At 31.9% G+C, this 27,757-nt stretch overlaps 1 long non-coding RNA gene and 7 other non-coding genes across 8 annotated transcripts; 7 read left to right on the plus strand and 1 right to left on the minus strand.

The window, feature by feature from the left end:
* TRNAM-CAU (transfer RNA methionine (anticodon CAU)) lies at positions 1–72 on the plus strand. Its single transcript has one exon. It is a non-coding gene; the product is annotated as a tRNA-Met (tRNA).
* Positions 73–2,757: 2,685 nt separating this feature from the next.
* Positions 2,758–2,829, plus strand: TRNAM-CAU (transfer RNA methionine (anticodon CAU)). Its single transcript has one exon. It is a non-coding gene; the product is annotated as a tRNA-Met (tRNA).
* A 10,568-nt stretch (positions 2,830–13,397) lies between these two features.
* On the plus strand, positions 13,398–13,469 carry TRNAM-CAU (transfer RNA methionine (anticodon CAU)). Its single transcript has one exon. It is a non-coding gene; the product is annotated as a tRNA-Met (tRNA).
* A 2,577-nt stretch (positions 13,470–16,046) lies between these two features.
* LOC131606846 (uncharacterized) lies at positions 16,047–18,301 on the minus strand. Its single transcript, XR_009285075.1, has 3 exons — positions 18,073–18,301; positions 17,813–17,973; positions 16,047–16,266 (listed from the first exon to the last, which is right to left on the minus strand). It is a non-coding gene; the product is annotated as an uncharacterized LOC131606846 (long non-coding RNA).
* A 226-nt stretch (positions 18,302–18,527) lies between these two features.
* Positions 18,528–18,599, plus strand: TRNAM-CAU (transfer RNA methionine (anticodon CAU)). The gene has a single exon. It is a non-coding gene; the product is annotated as a tRNA-Met (tRNA).
* Positions 18,600–21,284: 2,685 nt separating this feature from the next.
* On the plus strand, positions 21,285–21,356 carry TRNAM-CAU (transfer RNA methionine (anticodon CAU)). Its single transcript has one exon. It is a non-coding gene; the product is annotated as a tRNA-Met (tRNA).
* A 2,684-nt stretch (positions 21,357–24,040) lies between these two features.
* On the plus strand, positions 24,041–24,112 carry TRNAM-CAU (transfer RNA methionine (anticodon CAU)). Its single transcript has one exon. It is a non-coding gene; the product is annotated as a tRNA-Met (tRNA).
* Positions 24,113–26,792: 2,680 nt separating this feature from the next.
* Positions 26,793–26,864, plus strand: TRNAM-CAU (transfer RNA methionine (anticodon CAU)). The gene has a single exon. It is a non-coding gene; the product is annotated as a tRNA-Met (tRNA).
* The last annotated feature ends 893 nt before the right edge of the window (positions 26,865–27,757 follow it).

Genomic DNA, 27,757 nt, shown 5'->3' on the forward strand with positions numbered 1-27,757 from the left:
ATCAGAGTGGCGCAGCGGAAGCGTGGTGGGCCCATAACCCACAGGTCCCTGGATCGAAACCAGGCTCTGATAAACTTTTTAAATGTATTTTTGTTTTATTCTACAAATCAAAATAGTTCATACAATGCAAGAGGTCTATGGTTAAATTTATTCTTCAAATTCTCAATATATTAGTATTGTAGACTTGAGAGTGATATAAAGGTAATATACATTCAAAATAAAATATTTATTTATTTATTACTCATCCCTTCGTTCTTGTGTGTTTGGAGACAGCAAATAAAAAATGTATGTGAGTGTCACTATTACATGTGTGACATGTGTTTCCTGCCATGATGATAACCTTAAGTACCATATTAGAATACTTGTGATATGTTATTTATTTGTTGAAATTGTTTTATGGCTTTTAGAAAGTTGAAAAGCCTCTAGGTGTCAAACTACTTTAAATTTTGTATATGTCTCAATATTTCTCTAAGTAATATCTCATGATTAGTTTTCTAGGTGTCTTTCCCGTTCAATGTTTCTTAAATATTTAATGTAGCATTTGTTGAAAAAGTTGATACACGAAAAATTTAACAATAGCATTAAGTAAAATAATTAGAATACTTTGTGATTATATGTATACGTATAATTTATCTTTCATAAATTTTATCACTCACCCTCTAAAATTTTACTTTACACATTTATGAAATTCGTATTTAAGGATAATAGTTAATGATTCAGACACAAAAATAAATTTAGGTTATAACATAATGTTGAAAACTCATTAAACCCATTTATCTTCAATATCATACTACAAATCTATATATTATATAAAAACTAAGGTTTAAATATGTACTTAACCTTGCAAATAATATCCTTTTTTGTTTTAATCCCTGGAAATTTTTTGTTTGGCTTAACACTCTTCGAAATATTCTTTATTTTGCTTTTGCTTTTAGTTCGTTAGTATTAATCCCTATTTAGTTAATTTTTATTGTAATTTATCACGGTATTTTAAAAAACATTAGATTTTAGATTTTTCAATTTTAGTGACTTAAAGACAAAAATCAAATACTCGATATATTGCATAAATTAATATAAAATAAAAAGGATAAAAAGATATGTAGGGACAAAAACCAAACAAATAAATTAAATATACATCGACTTAAACCAAGTAGTTTTGTATTTGCAAGGTAAAATAACCAAATTAAGTCAATTATTATTCATTAACTTCATGTTAACGTCAGCGAAATATTAAATATGTTTAAATTTAAAGTCTAATCCAAATTTGAGTGGTGTTGGTGAGGGCATGTGGGCCCATACCAACAAGTCTAAGAATAAAAAATAGGTTAGATGAAAAAATTATCTATTTTGTTTTTTTAAAACATATATTACTAAACAAAAATGATCTTACCGGTTTATCAGAACCTGAAGTGGGCCAGAGACTTCGTCTACAATGCTGGAATCAAGGAGGAGGGGGTGAACCTTCAAGGCACTCTGATGCTAAAGTCAGTGAAAGTGCAGAGATACGGGGGAGTGTTTTTAGGGATAAGATGTTGAATACCTGACCCTCTCAAGAATAGGTGACTTCCAGGAATTCTGCCTGAAAGAAGGGACGAGAAGCTCATGCTCGTCATCCTTGAAGGCTTCCCTGACACAGTGGAAACTAGCAATTGGTGCGTGCAGAGGTGTAGGTAAGGGCATTAGTGATTTAGATAGACTTGGAGCCAACTGACCACTCTTTATAAGTCGAGGAGCAGAAAGAGGAAAACGCTTTTCCTTTGTCCCACAGATTGGGCCATGCTTAGCCATTGGACCAGTCTAAAACAGAAAATATTGTGTTCAAGATGTTTATATGAAAGTTGTTTCTTACGATTAAGTTTCTGTGATGAAAGAAAAAATTATCGTGGATACCAGATAATTAGTGTTACACTCAATAATGTACTCACAATAGATGTCGGCAAAAGCATTACACCAAGATAACATGAAATTTTAAAGGACTACTTAAAATACAAAGATTACTTGGAAAGTTAACAAGCGAATGAATGATATAGGTCTACGGATATGGAATGAAACCCAAATGCTTTTAATCAAAAGGTTACATATTCATACTCTAAACTATAATATTAATATTAATTTCTTATGCCATTTCCCTTTTGTTTTTCTGATTTCACTTTTTCATTAAAATGTCTCGGAGTTATATATCTATGCGTGAGTTGTAGTTTCGTTCATTATAATGAACATACGTGTCATATATGAACACAGAAATAAAATTATTTGTGTAAGTTATGAAGCCATGTTCAATAAATTGAACGATACTTTATGTCTTAAGGTGCAATAATCAGTTATGTGTAGTAATATGCCCCTAAATGTTACCGCACTTTTAATTAAGGATATTAGTTTAAGTTCCAATGCGTGTTGATGAATTCAATGCGTAAATTGTTGTATATGTTGATACACGAGAAATGTCTATCTATGTTTCTTTAAAATATTACGAGAATTCTAACTACTGAAGGTTTTCTTATATAAAATATTTCATCTTTATTCACTTTTGACTGCTCACCCTTTATTATTTTTAAATGTTAAAGTGAAGTGCATTTTGTATGTTGGTTGTTAGTTATTCTAGAAATTGCATGATTATCGATAACCATAAAGGTGCATATAAATCAAAATGGTTCCTTACTCATTGTTATACGAATGAAAACTCTTTACTGAATGATTTTTTTTCATATTACCAATGCTCAATCTATTAATTTAATGAAAATCATAAATTTAATGTGAATCAGAGTGGCGCAGCGGAAGCGTGGTGGGCCCATAACCCACAGGTCCCTGGATCGAAACCAGGCTCTGATAAACTTTTTAAATGTATTTTTGTTTTATTCTACAAATCAAAATAGTTCATACAATGCAAGAGGTCTATGGTTAAATTTATTCTTCAAATTCTCAATATATTAGTATTGTAGACTTGAGAGTGATATAAAGGTAATATACATTCAAAATAAAATATTTATTTATTTATTACTCATCCCTTCGTTCTTGTGTGTTTGGAGACAGCAAATAAAAAATGTATGTGAGTGTCACTATTACATGTGTGACATGTGTTTCCTGCCATGATGATAACCTTAAGTACCATATTAGAATACTTGTGATATGTTATTTATTTGTTGAAATTGTTTTATGGCTTTTAGAAAGTTGAAAAGCCTCTAGGTGTCAAACTACTTTAAATTTTGTATATGTCTCAATATTTCTCTAAGTAATATCTCATGATTAGTTTTCTAGGTGTCTTTCCCGTTCATTGTTTCTTAAATATTTACTGTAGCATTTGTTGAAAAAGTTGATACACGAAAAATTTAACAATAGCATTAAGTAAAATAATTAGAATACTTTGTGATTATATGTATACGTATAATTTATCTTTCATAAATTTTATCACTCACCCTCTAAAATTTTACTTTACACATTTATGAAATTCGTATTTAAGGATAATAGTTAATGATTCAGACACAAAAATAAATTTAGGTTATAACATAATGTTGAAAACTCATTAAACCCATTTATCTTCAATATCATACTACAAATCTATATATTATATAAAAACTAAGGTTTAAATATGTACTTAACCTTGCAAATAATATCCTTTTTTGTTTTAATCCCTGGAAATTTTTTGTTTGGCTTAACACTCTTCGAAATATTCTTTATTTTGCTTTTGCTTTTAGTTCGTTAGTATTAATCCCTATTTAGTTAATTTTTATTGTAATTTATCACGGTATTTTAAAAAATATTAGATTTTAGATTTTTCAATTTTAGTGACTTAAAGACAAAAATCAAATACTCGATATATTGCATAAATTAATATAAAATAAAAAGGATAAAAAGATATGTAGGGACAAAAACCAAACAAATAAATTAAATATACATCGACTTAAACCAAGTAGTTTTGTATTTGCAAGGTAAAATAACCAAATTAAGTCAATTATTATTCATTAACTTCATGTTAACGTCAGCGAAATATTAAATATGTTTAAATTTAAAGTCTAATCCAAATTTGAGTGGTGTTGGTGAGGGCATGTGGGCCCATACCAACAAGTCTAAGAATAAAAAATAGGTTAGATGAAAAAATTATCTATTTTGTTTTTTTAAAACATATATTACTAAACAAAAATGATCTTACCAGTTTATCAGAACCTGAAGTGGGCCAGAAACTTCGTCTACAATGCTGGAATCAAGGAGGAGGGGGTGAACCTTCAAGGCACTCTGATGCTAAAGTCAGTGAAAGTGCAGAGATACGGGGGAGTGTTTTTAGGGATAAGATGTTGAATACCTGACCCTCTCAAGAATAGGTGACTTCCAGGAATTCTGCCTGAAAGAAGGGACGAGAAGCTCATGCTCGTCATCCTTGAAGGCTTCCCTGACACAGTGGAAACTAGCAATTGGTGCGTGCAGAGGTGTAGGTAAGGGCATTAGTGATTTAGATAGACTTGGAGCCAACTGACCACTCTTTATAAGTCGAGGAGCAGAAAGAGGAAAACGCTTTTCCTTTGTCCCACAGATTGGGCCATGCTTAGCCATTGGACCAGTCTAAAACAGAAAATATTGTGTTCAAGATGTTTATATGAAAGTTGTTTCTTACGATTAAGTTTCTGTGATGAAAGAAAAAATTATCGTGGATACCAGATAATTAGTGTTACACTCAATAATGTACTCACAATAGATGTCGGCAAAAGCATTACACCAAGATAACATGAAATTTTAAAGGACTACTTAAAATACAAAGATTACTTGGAAAGTTAACAAGCGAATGAATGATATAGGTCTACGGATATGGAATGAAACCCAAATGCTTTTAATCAAAAGGTTACATATTCATACTCTAAACTATAATATTAATATTAATTTCTTATGCCATTTCCCTTTTGTTTTTCTGATTTCACTTTTTCATTAAAATGTCTCGGAGTTATATATCTATGCGTGAGTTGTAGTTTCGTTCATTATAATGAACATACGTGTCATATATGAACACAGAAATAAAATTATTTGTGTAAGTTATGAAGCCATGTTCAATAAATTGAACGATACTTTATGTCTTAAGGTGCAATAATCAGTTATGTGTAGTAATATGCCCCTAAATGTTACCGCACTTTTAATTAAGGATGTTAGTTTAAGTTCCAATGCGTGTTGATGAATTCAATGCGTAAATTGTTGTATATGTTGATACACGAGAAATGTCTATCTATGTTTCTTTAAAATATTACGAGAATTCTAACTACTGAAGGTTTTCTTATATAAAATATTTCATCTTTATTCACTTTTGACTGCTCACCCTTTATTATTTTTAAATGTTTAAGTGAAGTGCATTTTGTATGTTGGTTGTTAGTTATTCTAGAAATTGCATGATTATCGATAACCATAAAGGTGCATATAAATCAAAATGGTTCCTTACTCATTGTTATACGAATGAAAACTCTTTACTGAATGATTTGTTTTATATTACCAATGCTCAACCTATTAATTTAATGAAAATCATAAATTTAATGTGAATCAGAGTGGCGCAGCGGAAGCGTGGTGGGCCCATAACCCACAGGTCCCTGGATCGAAACCAGGCTCTCATAAACTTTTTAAATATACTTTTGTTTTATTCTACAAATCAAAATAGTTCATACAATGCAAGAGGTCTATGGTTAAATTTATTCTTCAAATTCTCAATATATTAGTATTGTAGACTTGAGAGTGATATAAAGGTAATATACATTCAAAATAAAATATTTATTTATTTATTACTCATCCCTTCGTTCTTGTGTGTTTGGAGACAGCAAATAAAAAATGTATGTGAGTGTCACTATTACATGTGTGACATGTGTTTCCTGCCATGATGATAACCTTAAGTACCATATTAGAATACTTGTGATATGTTATTTATTTGTTGAAATTGTTTTATGGCTTTTAGAAAGTTGAAAAGCCTCTAGGTGTCAAACTACTTTAAATTTTGTATATGTCTCAATATTTATCTAAGTAATACATCATGATTAGTTTTCTAGGTGTCTTTCCCGTTCAATGTTTCTTAAATATTTAATGTAGCATTTGTTGAAAAAGTTGATACACGAAAAATTTAACAATAGCATTAAGTAAAATAATTAGAATACTTTGTGATTATATGTATACGTATAATTTATCTTTCATAAATTTTATCACTCACCCTCTAAAATTTTACTTTACACATTTATGAAATTCGTATTTAAGGATAATAGTTAATGATTCAGACACAAAAATAAATTTAGGTTATAACATAATGTTGAAAACTCATTAAACCCATTTATCTTCAATATCATACTACAAATCTATATATTATATAAAAACTAAGGTTTAAATATGTACTTAACCTTGCAAATAATATCCTTTTTTGTTTTAATCCCTGGAAATTTTTTGTTTGGCTTAACACTCTTCGAAATATTCTTTATTTTGCTTTTGCTTTTAGTTCGTTAGTATTAATCCCTATTTAGTTAATTTTTATTGTAATTTATCACGGTATTTTAAAAAATATTAGATTTTAGATTTTTCAATTTTAGTGACTTAAAGACAAAAATCAAATACTCGATATATTGCATAAATTAATATAAAATAAAAAGGATAAAAAGATATGTAGGGACAAAAACCAAACAAATAAATTAAATATACATCGACTTAAACCAAGTAGTTTTGTATTTGCAAGGTAAAATAACCAAATTAAGTCAATTATTATTCATTAACTTCATGTTAACGTCAGCGAAATATTAAATATGTTTAAATTTAAAGTCTAATCCAAATTTGAGTGGTGTTGGTGAGGGCATGTGGGCCCATACCAACAAGTCTAAGAATAAAAAATAGGTTAGATGAAAAAATTATCTATTTTGTTTTTTAAAACATATATTACTAAACAAAAATGATCTTACCAGTTTATCAGAACCTGAAGTGGGCCAGAGACTTCGTCTACAATGCTGGAATCAAGGAGGAGGGGGTGAACCTTCAAGGCACTCTGATGCTAAAGTCAGTGAAAGTGCAGAGATACGGGGGAGTGTTTTTAGGGATAAGATGTTGAATACCTGACCCTCTCAAGAATAGGTGACTTCCAGGAATTCTGCCTGAAAGAAGGGACGAGAAGCTCATGCTCGTCATCCTTGAAGGCTTCCCTGACACAGTGGAAACTAGCAATTGGTGCGTGCAGAGGTGTAGGTAAGGGCATTAGTGATTTAGATAGACTTGGAGCCAACTGACCACTCTTTATAAGTCGAGGAGCAGAAAGAGGAAAACGCTTTTCCTTTGTCCCACAGATTGGGCCATGCTTAGCCATTGGACCAGTCTAAAACAGAAAATATTGTGTTCAAGATGTTTATATGAAAGTTGTTTCTTACGATTAAGTTTCTGTGATGAAAGAAAAAATTATCGTGGATACCAGATAATTAGTGTTACACTCAATAATGTACTCACAATAGATGTCGGCAAAAGCATTACACCAAGATAACATGAAATTTTAAAGGACTACTTAAAATACAAAGATTACTTGGAATGTTAACAAGTGAATGAATGATATAGGTCTACGGATATGGAATGAAACCCAAATGCTTTTAATCAAAAGGTTACATATTCATACTCTAAACTATAATATTAATATTAATTTCTTATGCCATTTCCCTTTTGTTTTTCTGATTTCACTTTTTCATTAAAATGTCTCGGAGTTATATATCTATGCGTGAGTTGTAGTTTCGTTCATTATAATGAACATACGTGTCATATATGAACACAGAAATAAAATTATTTGTGTAAGTTATGAAGCCATGTTCAATAAATTGAACGATACTTTATGTCTTAAGGTGCAATAATCAGTTATGTGTAGTAATATGCCCCTAAATGTTACCGCACTTTTAATTAAGGATATTAGTTTAAGTTCCAATGCGTGTTGATGAATTCAATGCGTAAATTGTTGTATATGTTGATACACGAGAAATGTCTATCTATGTTTCTTTAAAATATTACGAGAATTCTAACTACTGAAGGTTTTCTTATATAAAATATTTCATCTTTATTCACTTTTGACTGCTCACCCTTTATTATTTTTAAATGTTTAAGTGAAGTGCATTTTGTATGTTGGTTGTTAGTTATTCTAGAAATTGCATGATTATCGATAACCATAAAGGTGCATATAAATCAAAATGGTTCCTTACTCATTGTTATACGAATGAAAACTCTTTACTGAATGATTTGTTTTATATTACCAATGCTCAACCTATTAATTTAATGAAAATCATAAATTTAATGTGAACCAGAGTGGCGCAGCGGAAGCGTGGTGGGCCCATAACCCACAGGTCCCTGGATCGAAACCAGGCTCTCATAAACTTTTTAAATATACTTTTGTTTTATTCTACAAATCAAAATAGTTCATACAATGCAAGAGGTCTATGGTTAAATTTATTCTTCAAATTCTCAATATATTAGTATTGTAGACTTGAGAGTGATATAAAGGTAATATACATTCAAAATAAAATATTTATTTATTTATTACTCATCCCTTCGTTCTTGTGTGTTTGGAGACAGCAAATAAAAAATGTATGTGAGTGTCACTATTACATGTGTGACATGTGTTTCCTGCCATGATGATAACCTTAAGTACCATATTAGAATACTTGTGATATGTTATTTATTTGTTGAAATTGTTTTATGGCTTTTAGAAAGTTGAAAAGCCTCTAGGTGTCAAACTACTTTAAATTTTGTATATGTCTCAATATTTATCTAAGTAATATCTCATGATTAGTTTTCTAGGTGTCTTTCCCGTTCAATGTTTCTTAAATATTTAATGTAGCATTTGTTGAAAAAGTTGATACACGAAAAATTTAACAATAGCATTAAGTAAAATAATTAGAATACTTTGTGATTATATGTATACGTATAATTTATCTTTCATAAATTTTATCACTCACCCTCTAAAATTTTACTTTACACATTTATGAAATTCGTATTTAAGGATAATAGTTAATGATTCAGACACAAAAATAAATTTAGTTTATAACATAATGTTGAAAACTCATTAAACCCATTTATCTTCAATATCATACTACAAATCTATATATTATATAAAAACTAAGGTTTAAATATGTACTTAACCTTGCAAATAATATCCTTTTTTGTTTTAATCCCTGGAAATTTTTTGTTTGGCTTAACACTCTTCGAAATATTCTTTATTTTGCTTTTGCTTTTAGTTCGTTAGTATTAATCCCTATTTAGTTAATTTTTATTGTAATTTATCACGGTATTTTAAAAAATATTAGATTTTAGATTTTTCAATTTTAGTGACTTAAAGACAAAAATCAAATACTCGATATATTGCATAAATTAATATAAAATAAAAAGGATAAAAAGATATGTAGGGACAAAAACCAAACAAATAAATTAAATATACATCGACTTAAACCAAGTAGTTTTGTATTTGCAAGGTAAAATAACCAAATTAAGTCAATTATTATTCATTAACTTCATGTTAACGTCAGCGAAATATTAAATATGTTTAAATTTAAAGTCTAATCCAAATTTGAGTGGTGTTGGTGAGGGCATGTGGGCCCATACCAACAAGTCTAAGAATAAAAAATAGGTTAGATGAAAAAATTATCTATTTTGTTTTTTAAAACATATATTACTAAACAAAAATGATCTTACCAGTTTATCAGAACCTGAAGTGGGCCAGAGACTTCGTCTACAATGCTGGAATCAAGGAGGAGGGGGTGAACCTTCAAGGCACTCTGATGCTAAAGTCAGTGAAAGTGCAGAGATACGGGGGAGTGTTTTTAGGGATAAGATGTTGAATACCTGACCCTCTCAAGAATAGGTGACTTCCAGGAATTCTGCCTGAAAGAAGGGACGAGAAGCTCATGCTCGTCATCCTTGAAGGCTTCCCTGACACAGTGGAAACTAGCAATTGGTGCGTGCAGAGGTGTAGGTAAGGGCATTAGTGATTTAGATAGACTTGGAGCCAACTGACCACTCTTTATAAGTCGAGGAGCAGAAAGAGGAAAACGCTTTTCCTTTGTCCCACAGATTGGGCCATGCTTAGCCATTGGACCAGTCTAAAACAGAAAATATTGTGTTCAAGATGTTTATATGAAAGTTGTTTCTTACGATTAAGTTTCTGTGATGAAAGAAAAAATTATCGTGGATACCAGATAATTAGTGTTACACTCAATAATGTACTCACAATAGATGTCGGCAAAAGCATTACACCAAGATAACATGAAATTTTAAAGGACTACTTAAAATACAAAGATTACTTGGAAAGTTAACAAGCGAATGAATGATATAGGTCTACGGATATGGAATGAAACCCAAATGCTTTTAATCAAAAGGTTACATATTCATACTCTAAACTATAATATTAATATTAATTTCTTATGCCATTTCCCTTTTGTTTTTCTGATTTCACTTTTTCATTAAAATGTCTCGGAGTTATATATCTATGCGTGAGTTGTAGTTTCGTTCATTATAATGAACATACGTGTCATATATGAACATTGAAATAAAATTATTTGTGTAAGTTATGAAGCCATGTTCAATAAATTGAACGATACTTTATGTCTTAAGGTGCAATAATCAGTTATGTGTAGTAATATGCCCCTAAATGTTACCGCACTTTTAATTAAGGATATTAGTTTAAGTTCCAATGCGTGTTGATGAATTCAATGCGCAAATTGTTGTATATGTTGATACACGAGAAATGTCTATCTATGTTTCTTTAAAATATTACGAGAATTCTAACTACTGAAGGTTTTCTTATATAAAATATTTCATCTTTATTCACTTTTGACTGCTCACCCTTTATTATTTTTAAATGTTTAAGTGAAGTGCATTTTGTATGTAGGTTGTTAGTTATTCTAGAAATTGCATGATTATCTGTAACAACCCATACATAACTGACTAGTATATTATGCATGAAATGTTAAAATTGATATTGAGTACATACAAAAGCTATAGATATAGAAAGATCCATATAAAATACAACATGAAATTCTAATAAGAATTACAAAACATGTGTCTTCAATGGATCTGCACAGCGGAAAATGAGATCTGACGAGGTCTTCGAGCCAACACCACTTCAAGCCATAAATCCGAACCTGCTATCTGCCAAAAGCTACTAAACTGCACCTGAAAAAAAATATAAGTTGATTGGGGTGAGATTACTAAATCTCAGTGAGTCCTCCTATCCTATGGGTCCACTCGGATCTACAGGGTACATGCATCAAAACCGAATCCACCATTGATTCGGGGTTATCCTCACATCCGGTACAAGTACGGAGAAAACAAGGAATCGTCCACCATAGGACTCATCATATCACAGGTATGTCAGAAACAAGTATGCAAAACCCGTATCCATATACGGGGAATCAAGAAGTGTAATAAACCTCGGCTAGATTATGGAACGAACGCACCCTCGATGAGTCCACCCATGCCTAGTGTCAAGGGACTTGTACAAGCTCACTGCAAGATGGTTAAACGGGTTCGCACAAGCCTAAGTGGCCGCGAGATGACATTAGCCTAAATGGCGTCATTGTCCCATTAACCTTCTTTACGCAAGTGGGTTACGCCGAGTACAAACCGCCACCTTGACGCATGGTCCCACCGGGCGAAAGCCTAGTATTAGTCTACATGACTTTACTAGAGGTGAGTTACAATCATTATGTAATAGCCTACATGGCCACATAACCCCACCATACCGAGCACGCAAGTGTGTCAATGTCAATGAGTATAAGCCCCTCACGGCACTCACGAGCACACTACAACGGTAGCTCAGGTGCGCGACCTCTGATCATAACATCGGACTATTCCACGGACCACATGATCCAGGATAATACCTTACATCATAGTAACAGGTATATCCCAACCTAGCCCCCGGCCACTTCGATTCAAGCATACGTACACGCATCAAGTGTAATATCATAATACAAACCAATCCGAATGTTTAACCAAAACATTGGACATTAATATAGATCCATACTTATCTCATCAAGGTATTCAAAATCAATCACAATTGAATAGACAAGGATTTATGGAATAAACTTATCCAACATTATGTATAATATTCCACATAAACAAAATGAATGGAATTATCGGTAATGTGTGTCATAAAACACCACTCTTCAGACATTCATATGCATATTAATAATTAAGGAGGGGTCCGATTACGATTAGAATCCGAAACTGCCCTCAGGGGAAGGAAAAATAAAATTCCGCCCAGCACTGGCCGCTTAGCGGCCTGCAAGCGGGCTTTCCAGTGGCGAACCTCAACTGTTTCCCCGCTTAGCGGTCTCACGTCCGCTTAGCGGGCTCGCGATTTTTATTTTTCTTCACAAACAGCATCCTCCGCTCAGCGGGCAGACTGGGTCCGCTCAGCGGAACCGCGAATTTCTGGAAAAATGCTCAGCATCCGCTAAGCGGCCTTAGCCCGCTTAGCGGACCATAGCAGAATCAGAAAAATGCAGAACGCACCAGTTCCGCTATGGGTACTTTAACCCTTCTATCTCACCTGCATGTACGGAAGAACAACAAGTACAACATATTTGCAACATAAATATGGAGTATAAATCATCAAAGGCACATTAGCATCAATGATCATGGATTATCACTCAAAAATCCCTAAACCACAACATGCAAATTACCACAAATTCCCCCAAGCCTCTAACTAAGGACTCACCATGGATTTAATGGGGGTTATGAGAATACTCTTGCTGCCATTGAACTCTCTCTTTGACCAACACTTCACCTCTAATATGATCAAACCCGTAACCACTCTTGTACTCACTTTCAGCATCAATCATCAATCTTCAAATGTGTTTATCTCCACCAATAAACAAGCTATGAACGCGAACCATAGATGCAAATCGAAGAGAAATTCGTTAGCTTTCCAATGGGACCAGAATCGTTACGATCGGAGTTACGAGTTGGGAGATATACCTGATTTAATGGAGGCTGCCATTGGAATACGAAAATGAAACTTGAATGGAGATGCAAAGCTTCTTCTACTTCTCTTTCCACTTCTCTCTTCACAAATTCTGAGTTTGGAATAATGTGTCTCTAACTAAGCAATCATGTGCCATGCAATATAAGGTTAAGGTCCATAATACCCTCTAACTAAGTCATATTTACACCACTGCCACTTAGTTAGTTTCTAACCAATTCCTTTTGGTTCTAACAAATCCACTCACCATCTTAGTCACTTATAATGTATATAAATAATCATGCTTACACAAATATGGGGTATTACATTATCGATAACCATAAAGGTGCATATAAATCAAAATGGTTCCTTACTCATTGTTATACGAATGAAAACTCTTTACTGAATGATTTTTTTTCATATTACCAATGCTCAATCTATTAATTTAATGAAAATCATAAATCTAATGTGAATCAGAGTGGCGCAGCGGAAGCGTGGTGGGCCCATAACCCACAGGTCCCTGGATCGAAACCAGGCTCTGATAAACTTTTTAAATGTATTTTTGTTTTATTCTACAAATCAAAATAGTTCATACAATGCAAGAGGTCTATGGTTAAATTTATTCTTCAAATTCTCAATATATTAGTATTGTAGACTTGAGAGTGATATAAAGGTAATATACATTCAAAATAAAATATTTATTTATTTATTACTCATCCCTTCGTTCTTGTGTGTTTGGAGACAGCAAATAAAAAATGTATGTGAGTGTCACTATTACATGTGTGACATGTGTTTCCTGCCATGATGATAACCTTAAGTACCATATTAGAATACTTGTGATATGTTATTTATTTGTTGAAATTGTTTTATGGCTTCTAGAAAGTTGAAAAGCCTCTAGGTGTCAAACTACTTTAAATTTTGTATATGTCTCAATATTTCTCTAAGTAATATCTCATGATTAGTTTTCTAGGTGTCTTTCCCGTTCAATGTTTCTTAAATATTTAATGTAGCATTTGTTGAAAAAGTTGATACACGAAAAATTTAACAATAGCATTAAGTAAAATAATTATAATACTTTGTGATTATATGTATACGTATAATTTATCTTTCATAAATTTTATCACTCACCCTCTAAAATTTTACTTTACACATTTATGAAATTCGTATTTAAGGATAATAGTTAATGATTCAGACACAAAAATAAATTTAGGTTATAACATAATGTTGAAAACTCATTAAACCCATTTATCTTCAATATCATACTACAAATCTATATATTATATAAAAACTAAGGTTTAAATATGTACTTAACCTTGCAAATAATATCCTTTTTTGTTTTAATCCCTGGAAATTTTTTGTTTGGCTTAACACTCTTCGAAATATTCTTTATTTTGCTTTTGCTTTAGGTTCGTTAGTATTAATCCCTATTTAGTTAATTTTTATTGTAATTTATCACGGTATTTTAAAAAACATTAGATTTTAGATTTTTCAATTTTAGTGACTTAAAGACAAAAATCAAATACTCGATATATTGCATAAATTAATATAAAATAAAAAGGATAAAAAGATATGTAGGGACAAAAACCAAACAAATAAATTAAATATACATCGACTTAAACCAAGTAGTTTTGTATTTGCAAGGTAAAATAACCAAATTAAGTCAATTATTATTCATTAACTTCATGTTAACGTCAGCGAAATATTAAATATGTTTAAATTTAAAGTCTAATCCAAATTTGAGTTGTGTTGGTGAGGGCATGTGGGCCCATACCAACAAGTCTAAGAATAAAAAATAGGTTAGATGAAAAAATTATCTATTTTATTTTTTTAAAACATATATTACTAAACAAAAATGATCTTACCGGTTTATCAGAACCTGAAGTGGGCCAGAGACTTCGTCTACAATGCTGGAATCAAGGAGGAGGGGGTGAACCTTCAAGGCACTCTGATGCTAAAGTCAGTGAAAGTGCAGAGATACGGGGGAGTGTTTTTAGGGATAAGATGTTGAATACCTGACCCTCTCAAGAATAGGTGACTTCCAGGAATTCTGCCTGAAAGAAGGGACGAGAAGCTCATGCTCGTCATCCTTGAAGGCTTCCCTGACACAGTGGAAACTAGCAATTGGTGCGTGCAGAGGTGTAGGTAAGGGCATTAGTTATTTAGATAGACTTGGAGCCAACTGACCACTCTTGATAAGTCGAGGAGCAGAAAGAGGAAAACGCTTTTCCTTTGTCCCACAGATTGGGCCATGCTTAGCCATTGGACCAGTCTAAAACAGAAAATATTGTGTTCAAGATGTTTATATGAAAGTTGTTTCTTACGATTAAGTTTCTGTGATGAAAGAAAAAATTATCGTGGATACCAGATAATTAGTGTTACACTCAATAATGTACTCACAATAGATGTCGGCAAAAGCATTACACCAAGATAACATGAAATTTTAAAGGACTACTTAAAATACAAAGATTACTTGGAAAGTTAACAAGCGAATGAATGATATAGGTCTACGGATATGGAATGAAACCCAAATGCTTTTAATCAAAAGGTTACATATTCATACTCTAAACTATAATATTAATATTAATTTCTTATGCCATTTCCCTTTTGTTTTTCTGATTTCACTTTTTCATTAAAATGTCTCGGAGTTATATATCTATGCGTGAGTTGTAGTTTCGTTCATTATAATGAACATACGTGTCATATATGAACACAGAAATAAAATTATTTGTGTAAGTTATGAAGCCATGTTCAATAAATTGAACGATACTTTATGTCTTAAGGTGCAATAATCAGTTATGTGTAGTAATATGCCCCTAAATGTTACCGCACTTTTAATTAAGGATATTAGTTTAAGTTCCAATGCGTGTTGATGAATTCAATGCGCAAATTGTTGTATATGTTGATACACGAGAAATGTCTATCTATGTTTCTTTAAAATATTACGAGAATTCTAACTACTGAAGGTTTTCTTATATAAAATATTTCATCTTTATTCACTTTTGACTGCTCACCCTTTATTATTTTTAAATGTTTAAGTGAAGTGCATTTTGTATGTAGGTTGTTAGTTATTCTAGAAATTGCATGATTATCTGTAACAACCCATACATAACTGACTAGTATATTATGCATGAAACGTTAAAATTGATATTGAGTACATACAAAAGCTATAGATATAGAAAGATCCATATAAAATACAACATGAAATTCTAATAAGAATTACAAAACATGTGTCTTCAATGGATCTGCACAGCGGAAAATGAGATCTGACGAGGTCTTCGAGCCAACACCACTTCAAGCCATAAATCCGAACCTGCTATCTGCCAAAAGCTACTAAACTGCACCTGAAAAAAAATATAAGTTGATTGGGGTGAGATTACTAAATCTCAGTGAGTCCTCCTATCCTATGGGTCCACTCGGATCTACAGGGTACATGCATCAAAACCGAATCCACCATTGATTCGGGGTTATCCTCACATCCGGTACAAGTACGGAGAAAACAAGGAATCGTCCACCATAGGACTCATCATATCACAGGTATGTCAGAAACAAGTATGCAAAACCCGTATCCATATACGGGGAATCAAGAAGTGTAATAAACCTCGGCTAGATTATGGAACGAACGCACCCTCGATGAGTCCACCCATGCCTAGTGTCAAGGGACTTGTACAAGCTCACTGCAAGATGGTTAAACGGGTTCGCACAAGCCTAAGTGGCCGCGAGATGACATTAGCCTAAATGGCGTCATTGTCCCATTAACCTTCTTTACGCAAGTGGGTTACGCCGAGTACAAACCGCCACCTTGACGCATGGTCCCACCGGGCGAAAGCCTAGTATTAGTCTACATGACTTTACTAGAGGTGAGTTACAATCATTATGTAATAGCCTACATGGCCACATAACCCCACCATACCGAGCACGCAAGTGTGTCAATGTCAATGAGTATAAGCCCCTCACGGCACTCACGAGCACACTACAACGGTAGCTCAGGTGCGCGACCTCTGATCATAACATCGGACTATTCCACGGACCACATGATCCAGGATAATACCTTACATCATAGTAACAGGTATATCCCAACCTAGCCCCCGGCCACTTCGATTCAAGCATACGTACACGCATCAAGTGTAATATCATAATACAAACCAATCCGAATGTTTAACCAAAACATTGGACATTAATATAGATCCATACTTATCTCATCAAGGTATTCAAAATCAATCACAATTGAATAGACAAGGATTTATGGAATAAACTTATCCAACATTATGTATAATATTCCACATAAACAAAATGAATGGAATTATCGGTAATGTGTGTCATAAAACACCACTCTTCAGACATTCATATGCATATTAATAATTAAGGAGGGGTCCGATTACGATTAGAATCCGAAACTGCCCTCAGGGGAAGGAAAAATAAAATTCCGCCCAGCACTGGCCGCTTAGCGGCCTGCAAGCGGGCTTTCCAGTGGCGAACCTCAACTGTTTCCCCGCTTAGCGGTCTCACGTCCGCTTAGCGGGCTCGCGATTTTTATTTTTCTTCACAAACAGCATCCTCCGCTCAGCGGGCAGACTGGGTCCGCTCAGCGGAACCGCGAATTTCTGGAAAAATGCTCAGCATCCGCTAAGCGGCCTTAGCCCGCTTAGCGGACCATAGCAGAACCAGAAAAATGCAGAACGCACCAGTTCCGCTATGGGTACTTTAACCCTTCTATCTCACCTGCATGTACGGAAGAACAACAAGTACAACATATTTGCAACATAAATATGGAGTATAAATCATCAAAGGCACATTAGCATCAATGATCATGGATTATCACTCAAAAATCCCTAAACCACAACATGCAAATTACCACAAATTCCCCCAAGCCTCTAACTAAGGACTCACCATGGATTTAATGGGGGTTATGAGAATACTCTTGCTGCCATTGAACTCTCTCTTTGACCAACACTTCACCTCTAATATGATCAAACCCGTAACCACTCTTGTACTCACTTTCAGCATCAATCATCAATCTTCAAATGCGTTTATCTCCACCAATAAACAAGCTATGAACGCGAACCATAGGTGCAAATCGAAGAGAAATTCGTTAGCTTTCCAATGGGACCAGAATCGTTACGATCGGAGTTACGAGTTGGGAGATATACCTGATTTAGTGGAGGCTGCCATTGGAATACGAAAATGAAACTTGAATGGAGATGCAAAGCTTCTTCTACTTCTCTTTCCACTTCTCTCTTCACAAATTCTGAGTTTGGAATAATGTGTCTCTAACTAAGCAATCATGTGCCATGCAATATAAGGTTAAGGTCCATAATACCCTCTAACTAAGTCATATTTACACCACTGCCACTTAGTTAGTTTCTAACCAATTCCTTTTGGTTCTAACTAATCCACTCACCATCTTAGTCACTTATAATGTATATAAATAATCATGCTTACACAAATATGGGGTATTACATTATCGATAACCATAAAGGTGCATATAAATCAAAATGGTTCCTTACTCATTGTTATACGAATGAAAACTCTTTACTGAATGATTTTTTTTCATATTACCAATGCTCAATCTATTAATTTAATGAAAATCATAAATTTAATGTGAATCAGAGTGGCGCAGCGGAAGCGTGGTGGGCCCATAACCCACAGGTCCCTGGATCGAAACCAGGCTCTGATAAACTTTTTAAATGTATTTTTGTTTTATTCTACAAATCAAAATAGTTCATACAATGCAAGAGGTCTATGGTTAAATTTATTCTTCAAATTCTCAATATATTAGTATTGTAGACTTGAGAGTGATATAAAGGTAATATACATTCAAAATAAAATATTTATTTATTTATTACTCATCCCTTCGTTCTTGTGTGTTTGGAGACAGCAAATAAAAAATGTATGTGAGTGTCACTATTACATGTGTGACATGTGTTTCCTGCCATGATGATAACCTTAAGTACCATATTAGAATACTTGTGATATGTTATTTATTTGTTGAAATTGTTTTATGGCTTTTAGAAAGTTGAAAAGCCTCTAGGTGTCAAACTACTTTAAATTTTGTATATGTCTCAATATTTCTCTAAGTAATATCTCATGATTAGTTTTCTAGGTGTCTTTCCCGTTCAATGTTTCTTAAATATTTAATGTAGCATTTGTTGAAAAAGTTGATACACGAAAAATTTAACAATAGCATTAAGTAAAATAATTAGAATACTTTGTGATTATATGTATACGTATAATTTATCTTTCATAAATTTTATCACTCACCCTCTAAAATTTTACTTTACACATTTATGAAATTCGTATTTAAGGATAATAGTTAATGATTCAGACACAAAAATAAATTTAGGTTATAACATAATGTTGAAAACTCATTAAACCCATTTATCTTCAATATCATACTACAAATCTATATATTATATAAAAACTAAGGTTTAAATATGTACTTAACCTTGCAAATAATATCCTTTTTTGTTTTAATCCCTGGAAATTTTTTGTTTGGCTTAACACTCTTCGAAATATTCTTTATTTTGCTTTTGCTTTTAGTTCGTTAGTATTAATCCCTATTTAGTTAATTTTTATTGTAATTTATCACGGTATTTTAAAAAACATTAGATTTTAGATTTTTCAATTTTAGTGACTTAAAGACAAAAATCAAATACTCGATATATTGCATAAATTAATATAAAATAAAAAGGATAAAAAGATATGTAGGGACAAAAACCAAACAAATAAATTAAATATACATCGACTTAAACCAAGTAGTTTTGTATTTGCAAGGTAAAATAACCAAATTAAGTCAATTATTATTCATTAACTTCATGTTAACGTCAGCGAAATATTAAATATGTTTAAATTTAAAGTCTAATCCAAATTTGAGTGGTGTTGGTGAGGGCATGTGGGCCCATACCAACAAGTCTAAGAATAAAAAATAGGTTAGATGAAAAAATTATCTATTTTATTTTTTTAAAACATATATTACTAAACAAAAATGATCTTACCGGTTTATCAGAACCTGAAGTGGGCCAGAGACTTCGTCTACAATGCTGGAATCAAGGAGGAGGGGGTGAACCTTCAAGGCACTCTGATGCTAAAGTCAGTGAAAGTGCAGAGATACGGGGGAGTGTTTTTAGGGATAAGATGTTGAATACCTGACCCTCTCAAGAATAGGTGACTTCCAGGAATTCTGCCTGAAAGAAGGGACGAGAAGCTCATGCTCGTCATCCTTGAAGGCTTCCCTGACACAGTGGAAACTAGCAATTGGTGCGTGCAGAGGTGTAGGTAAGGGCATTAGTGATTTAGATAGACTTGGAGCCAACTGACCACTCTTGATAAGTCGAGGAGCAGAAAGAGGAAAACGCTTTTCCTTTGTCCCACAGATTGGGCCATGCTTAGCCATTGGACCAGTCTAAAACAGAAAATATTGTGTTCAAGATGTTTATATGAAAGTTGTTTCTTACGATTAAGTTTCTGTGATGAAAGAAAAAATTATCGTGGATACCAGATGATTAGTGTTACACTCAATAATGTACTCACAATAGATGTCGGCAAAAGCATTACACCAAGATAACATGAAATTTTAAAGGACTACTTAAAATACAAAGATTACTTGGAAAGTTAACAAGCGAATGAATGATATAGGTCTACGGATATGGAATGAAACCCAAATGCTTTTAATCAAAAGGTTACATATTCATACTCTAAACTATAATATTAATATTAATTTCTTATGCCATTTCCCTTTTGTTTTTCTGATTTCACTTTTTCATTAAAATGTCTCGGAGTTATATATCTATGCGTGAGTTGTAGTTTCGTTCATTATAATGAACATACGTGTCATATATGAACACAGAAATAAAATTATTTGTGTAAGTTATGAAGCCATGTTCAATAAATTGAACGATACTTTATGTCTTAAGGTGCAATAATCAGTTATGTGTAGTAATATGCCCCTAAATGTTACCGCACTTTTAATTAAGGATAATAGTTTAAGTTCCAATGCGTGTTGATGAATTCAATGCGCAAATTGTTGTATATGTTGATACACGAGAAATGTCTATCTATGTTTCTTTAAAATATTACGAGAATTCTAACTACTGAAGGTTTTCTTATATTAAATATTTCATCTTTATTCACTTTTGACTGCTCACCCTTTATTATTTTTAAATGTTTAAGTGAAGTGCATTTTGTATGTTGGTTGTTAGTTATTCTAGAAATTGCATGATTATCGATAACCATAAAGGTGCATATAAATCAAAATGGTTCCTTACTCATTGTTATACGAATGAAAACTCTTTACTGAATGATTTTTTTTTATATTACCAATGCTCAACCTATTAATTTAATGAAAATCATAAATTTAATGTGAATCAGAGTGGCGCAGCGGAAGCGTGGTGGGCCCATAACCCACAGGTCCCTGGATCGAAACCAGGCTCTGATAAACTTTTTAAATATATTTTTGTTTTATTCTACAAATCAAAATAGTTCATACAATGCAAGAGGTCTATGGTTAAATTTATTCTTCAAATTCTCAATATATTAGTATTGTAGACTTGAGAGTGATATAAAGGTAATATACATTCAAAATAAAATATTTATTTATTTATTACTCATCCCTTCGTTCTTGTGTGTTTGGAGACAGCAAATAAAAAATGTATGTGAGTGTCACTATTACATGTGTGACATGTGTTTCCTGCCATGATGATAACCTTAAGTACCATATTAGAATACTTGTGATATGTTATTTATTTGTTGAAATTGTTTTATGGCTTTTAGAAAGTTGAAAAGCCTCTAGGTGTCAAACTACTTTAAATTTTGTATATGTCTCAATATTTCTCTAAGTAATATCTCATGATTAGTTTTCTAGGTGTCTTTCTCGTTCAATGTTTCTTAAATAGTTAATGTAGCATTTGTTGAAAAAGTTGATACACGAAAAATTTAACAATAGCATTAAGTAAAATAATTAGAATACTTTGTGATTATATGTATACGTATAATTTATCTTTCATAAATTTTATCACTCACCCTCTAAAATTTTACTTTACACATTTATGAAATTCGTATTTAAGGATAATAGTTAATGATTCAGACACAAAAATAAATTTAGGTTATAACATAATGTTGAAAACTCATTAAACCCATTTATCTTCAATATCATACTACAAATCTATATATTATATAAAAACTAAGGTTTAAATATGTACTTAACCTTGCAAATAATATCCTTTTTTGTTTTAATCCCTGGAAATTTTTTGTTTGGCTTAACACTCTTCGAAATATTCTTTATTTTGCTTTTGCTTTTAGTTCGTTAGTATTAATCCCTATTTAGTTAATTTTTATTGTAATTTATCACGGTATTTTAAAAAACATTAGATTTTAGATTTTTCAATTTTAGTGACTTAAAGACAAAAATCAAATACTCGATATATTGCATAAATTAATATAAAATAAAAAGGATAAAAAGATATGTAGGGACAAAAACCAAACAAATAAATTAAATATACATCGACTTAAACCAAGTAGTTTTGTATTTGCAAGGTAAAATAACCAAATTAAGTCAATTATTATTCATTAACTTCATGTTAACGTCAGCGAAATATTAAATATGTTTAAATTTAAAGTCTAATCCAAATTTGAGTGGTGTTGGTGAGGGCATGTGGGCCCATACCAACAAGTCTAAGAATAAAAAATAGGTTAGATGAAAAAATTATCTATTTTTTTTTTTTAAAACATATATTACTAAACAAAAATGATCTTACCGGTTTATCAGAACCTGAAGTGGGCCAGAGACTTCGTCTACAATGCTGGAATCAAGGAGGAGGGGGTGAACCTTCAAGGCACTCTGATGCTAAAGTCAGTGAAAGTGCAGAGATACGGGGGAGTGTTTTTAGGGATAAGATGTTGAATACCTGACCCTCTCAAGAATAGGTGACTTCCAGGAATTCTGCCTGAAAGAAGGGACGAGAAGCTCATGCTCGTCATCCTTGAAGGCTTCCCTGACACAGTGGAAACTAGCAATTGGTGCGTGCAGAGGTGTAGGTAAGGGCATTAGTGATTTAGATAGACTTGGAGCCAACTGACCACTCTTTATAAGTCGAGGAGCAGAAAGAGGAAAACGCTTTTCCTTTGTCCCACAGATTGGGCCATGCTTAGCCATTGGACCAGTCTAAAACAGAAAATATTGTGTTCAAGATGTTTATATGAAAGTTGTTTCTTACGATTAAGTTTCTGTGATGAAAGAAAAAATTATCGTGGATACCAGATGATTAGTGTTACACTCAATAATGTACTCACAATAGATGTCGGCAAAAGCATTACACCAAGATAACATGAAATTTTAAAGGACTACTTAAAATACAAAGATTACTTGGAAAGTTAACAAGCGAATGAATGATATAGGTCTACGGATATGGAATGAAACCCAAATGCTTTTAATCAAAAGGTTACATATTCATACTCTAAACTATAATATTAATATTAATTTCTTATGCCATTTCCCTTTTGTTTTTCTGATTTCACTTTTTCATTAAAATGTCTCGGAGTTATATATCTATGCGTGAGTTGTAGTTTCGTTCATTATAATGAACATACGTGTCATATATGAACACAGAAATAAAATTATTTGTGTAAGTTATGAAGCCATGTTCAATAAATTGAACGATACTTTATGTCTTAAGGTGCAATAATCAGTTATGTGTAGTAATATGCCCCTAAATGTTACCGCACTTTTAATTAAGGATAATAGTTTAAGTTCCAATGCGTGTTGATGAATTCAATGCGCAAATTGTTGTATATGTTGATACACGAGAAATGTCTATCTATGTTTCTTTAAAATATTACGAGAATTCTAACTACTGAAGGTTTTCTTATATTAAATATTTCATCTTTATTCACTTTTGACTGCTCACCCTTTATTATTTTTAAATGTTTAAGTGAAGTGCATTTTGTATGTTGGTTGTTAGTTATTCTAGAAATTGCATGATTATCGATAACCATAAAGGTGCATATAAATCAAAATGGTTCCTTACTCATTGTTATACGAATGAAAACTCTTTACTGAATGATTTTTTTTATATTACCAATGCTCAACCTATTAATTTAATGAAAATCATAAATTTAATGTGAATCAGAGTGGCGCAGCGGAAGCGTGGTGGGCCCATAACCCACAGGTCCCTGGATCGAAACCAGGCTCTGATAAACTTTTTAAATATATTTTTGTTTTATTCTACAAATCAAAATAGTTCATACAATGCAAGAGGTCTATGGTTAAATTTATTCTTCAAATTCTCAATATATTAGTATTGTAGACTTGAGAGTGATATAAAGGTAATATACATTCAAAATAAAATATTTATTTATTTATTACTCATCCCTTCGTTCTTGTGTGTTTGGAGACAGCAAATAAAAAATGTATGTGAGTGTCACTATTACATGTGTGACATGTGTTTCCTGCCATGATGATAACCTTAAGTACCATATTAGAATACTTGTGATATGTTATTTATTTGTTGAAATTGTTTTATGGCTTTTAGAAAGTTGAAAAGCCTCTAGGTGTCAAACTACTTTAAATTTTGTATATGTCTCAATATTTATCTAAGTAATATCTCATGATTAGTTTTCTAGGTGTCTTTCCCGTTCAATGTTTCTTAAATAGTTAATGTAGCATTTGTTGAAAAAGTTGATACACGAAAAATTTAACAATAGCATTAAGTAAAATAATTAGAATACTTTGTGATTATATGTATACGTATAATTTATCTTTCATAAATTTTATCACTCACCCTCTAAAATTTTACTTTACACATTTATGAAATTCGTATTTAAGGATAATAGTTAATGATTCAGACACAAAAATAAATTTAGGTTATAACATAATGTTGAAAACTCATTAAACCCATTTATCTTCAATATCATACTACAAATCTATATATTATATAAAAACTAAGGTTTAAATATGTACTTAACCTTGCAAATAATATCCTTTTTTGTTTTAATCCCTGGAAATTTTTTGTTTGGCTTAACACTCTTCGAAATATTCTTTATTTTGCTTTTGCTTTTAGTTCGTTAGTATTAATCCCTATTTAGTTAATTTTTATTGTAATTTATCACGGTATTTTAAAAAACATTAGATTTTAGATTTTTCAATTTTAGTGACTTAAAGACAAAAATCAAATACTCGATATATTGCATAAATTAATATAAAATAAAAAGGATAAAAAGATATGTAGGGACAAAAACCAAACAAATAAATTAAATATACATCGACTTAAACCAAGTAGTTTTGTATTTGCAAGGTAAAATAACCAAATTAAGTCAATTATTATTCATTAACTTCATGTTAACGTCAGCGAAATATTAAATATGTTTAAATTTAAAGTCTAATCCAAATTTGAGTGGTGTTGGCGAGGGCATGTGGGCCCATACCAACAAGTCTAAGAATAAAAAATAGGTTAGATGAAAAAATTATCTATTTTATTTTTTTAAAACATATATTACTAAACAAAAATGATCTTACCGGTTTATCAGAACCTGAAGTGGGCCAGAGACTTCGTCTACAATGCTGGAATCAAGGAGGAGGGGGTGAACCTTCAAGGCACTCTGATGCTAAAGTCAGTGAAAGTGCAGAGATACGGGGGAGTGTTTTTAGGGATAAGATGTTGAATACCTGACCCTCTCAAGAATAGGTGACTTCCAGGAATTCTGCCTGAAAGAAGGGACGAGAAGCTCATGCTCGTCATCCTTGAAGGCTTCCCTGACACAGTGGAAACTAGCAATTGGTGCGTGCAGAGGTGTAGGTAAGGGCATTAGTGATTTAGATAGACTTGGAGCCAACTGACCACTCTTGATAAGTCGAGGAGCAGAAAGAGGAAAACGCTTTTCCTTTGTCCCACAGATTGGGCCATGCTTAGCCATTGGACCAGTCTAAAACAGAAAATATTGTGTTCAAGATGTTTATATGAAAGTTGTTTCTTACGATTAAGTTTCTGTGATGAAAGAAAAAATTATCGTGGATACCAGATGATTAGTGTTACACTCAATAATGTACTCACAATAGATGTCGGCAAAAGCATTACACCAAGATAACATGAAATTTTAAAGGACTACTTAAAATACAAAGATTACTTGGAAAGTTAACAAGCGAATGAATGATATAGGTCTACGGATATGGAATGAAACCCAAATGCTTTTAATCAAAAGGTTACATATTCATACTCTAAACTATAATATTATAATTTCTTATGCCATTTCCCTTTTGTTTTTCTGATTTCACTTTTTCATTAAAATGTCTCGGAGTTATATATCTATGCGTGAGTTGTAGTTTCGTTCATTATAATGAACATACGTGTCATATATGAACACAGAAATAAAATTATTTGTGTAAGTTATGAAGCCATGTTCAATAAATTGAACGATACTTTATGTCTTAAGGTGCAATAATCAGTTATGTGTAGTAATATGCCCCTAAATGTTACCGCACTTTTAATTAAGGATATTAGTTTAAGTTCCAATGCGTGTTGATGAATTCAATGCGCAAATTGTTGTATATGTTGATACACGAGAAATGTCTATCTATGTTTCTTTAAAATATTACGAGAATTCTAACTACTGAAGGTTTTCTTATATTAAATATTTCATCTTTATTCACTTTTGACTGCTCACCCTTTATTATTTTTAAATGTTTAAGTGAAGTGCATTTTGTATGTTGGTTGTTAGTTATTCTAGAAATTGCATGATTATCGATAACCATAAAGGTGCATATAAATCAAAATGGTTCCTTACTCATTGTTATACGAATGAAAACTCTTTACTGAATGATTTTTTTTATATTACCAATGCTCAACCTATTAATTTAATGAAAATCATAAATTTAATGTGAATCAGAGTGGCGCAGCGGAAGCGTGGTGGGCCCATAACCCACAGGTCCCTGGATCGAAACCAGGCTCTGATAAACTTTTTAAATATATTTTTGTTTTATTCTACAAATCAAAATAGTTCATACAATGCAAGAGGTCTATGGTTAAATTTATTCTTCAAATTCTCAATATATTAGTATTGTAGACTTGAGAGTGATATAAAGGTAATATACATTCAAAATAAAATATTTATTTATTTATTACTCATCCCTTCGTTCTTGTGTGTTTGGAGACAGCAAATAAAAAATGTATGTGAGTGTCACTATTACATGTGTGACATGTGTTTCCTGCCATGATGATAACCTTAAGTACCATATTAGAATACTTGTGATATGTTATTTATTTGTTGAAATTGTTTTATGGCTTTTAGAAAGTTGAAAAGCCTCTAGGTGTCAAACTACTTTAAATTTTGTATATGTCTCAATATTTATCTAAGTAATATCTCATGATTAGTTTTCTAGGTGTCTTTCCCGTTCAATGTTTCTTAAATATTTAATGTAGCATTTGTTGAAAAAGTTGATACACGAAAAATTTAACAATAGCATTAAGTAAAATAATTAGAATACTTTGTGATTATATGTATACGTATAATTTATCTTTCATAAATTTTATCACTCACCCTCTAAAATTTTACTTTACACATTTATGAAATTCGTATTTAAGGATAATAGTTAATGATTCAGACACAAAAATAAATTTAGGTTATAACATAATGTTGAAAACTCATTAAACCCATTTATCTTCAATATCATACTACAAATCTATATATTATATAAAAACTAAGGTTTAAATATGTACTTAACCTTGCAAATAATATCCTTTTTGTTTTAATCCCTGAAAATTTTTTGTTTGGCTTAACACTCTTCGAAATATTCTTTATTTTGCTTTTGCTTTTAGTTCGTTAGTATTAATCCCTATTTAGTTAATT

Source organism: Vicia villosa, linkage group LG5, assembly GCF_029867415.1.
Source record: "Vicia villosa cultivar HV-30 ecotype Madison, WI linkage group LG5, Vvil1.0, whole genome shotgun sequence".
NCBI classification, from domain to species: domain Eukaryota; kingdom Viridiplantae; phylum Streptophyta; class Magnoliopsida; order Fabales; family Fabaceae; genus Vicia; species Vicia villosa.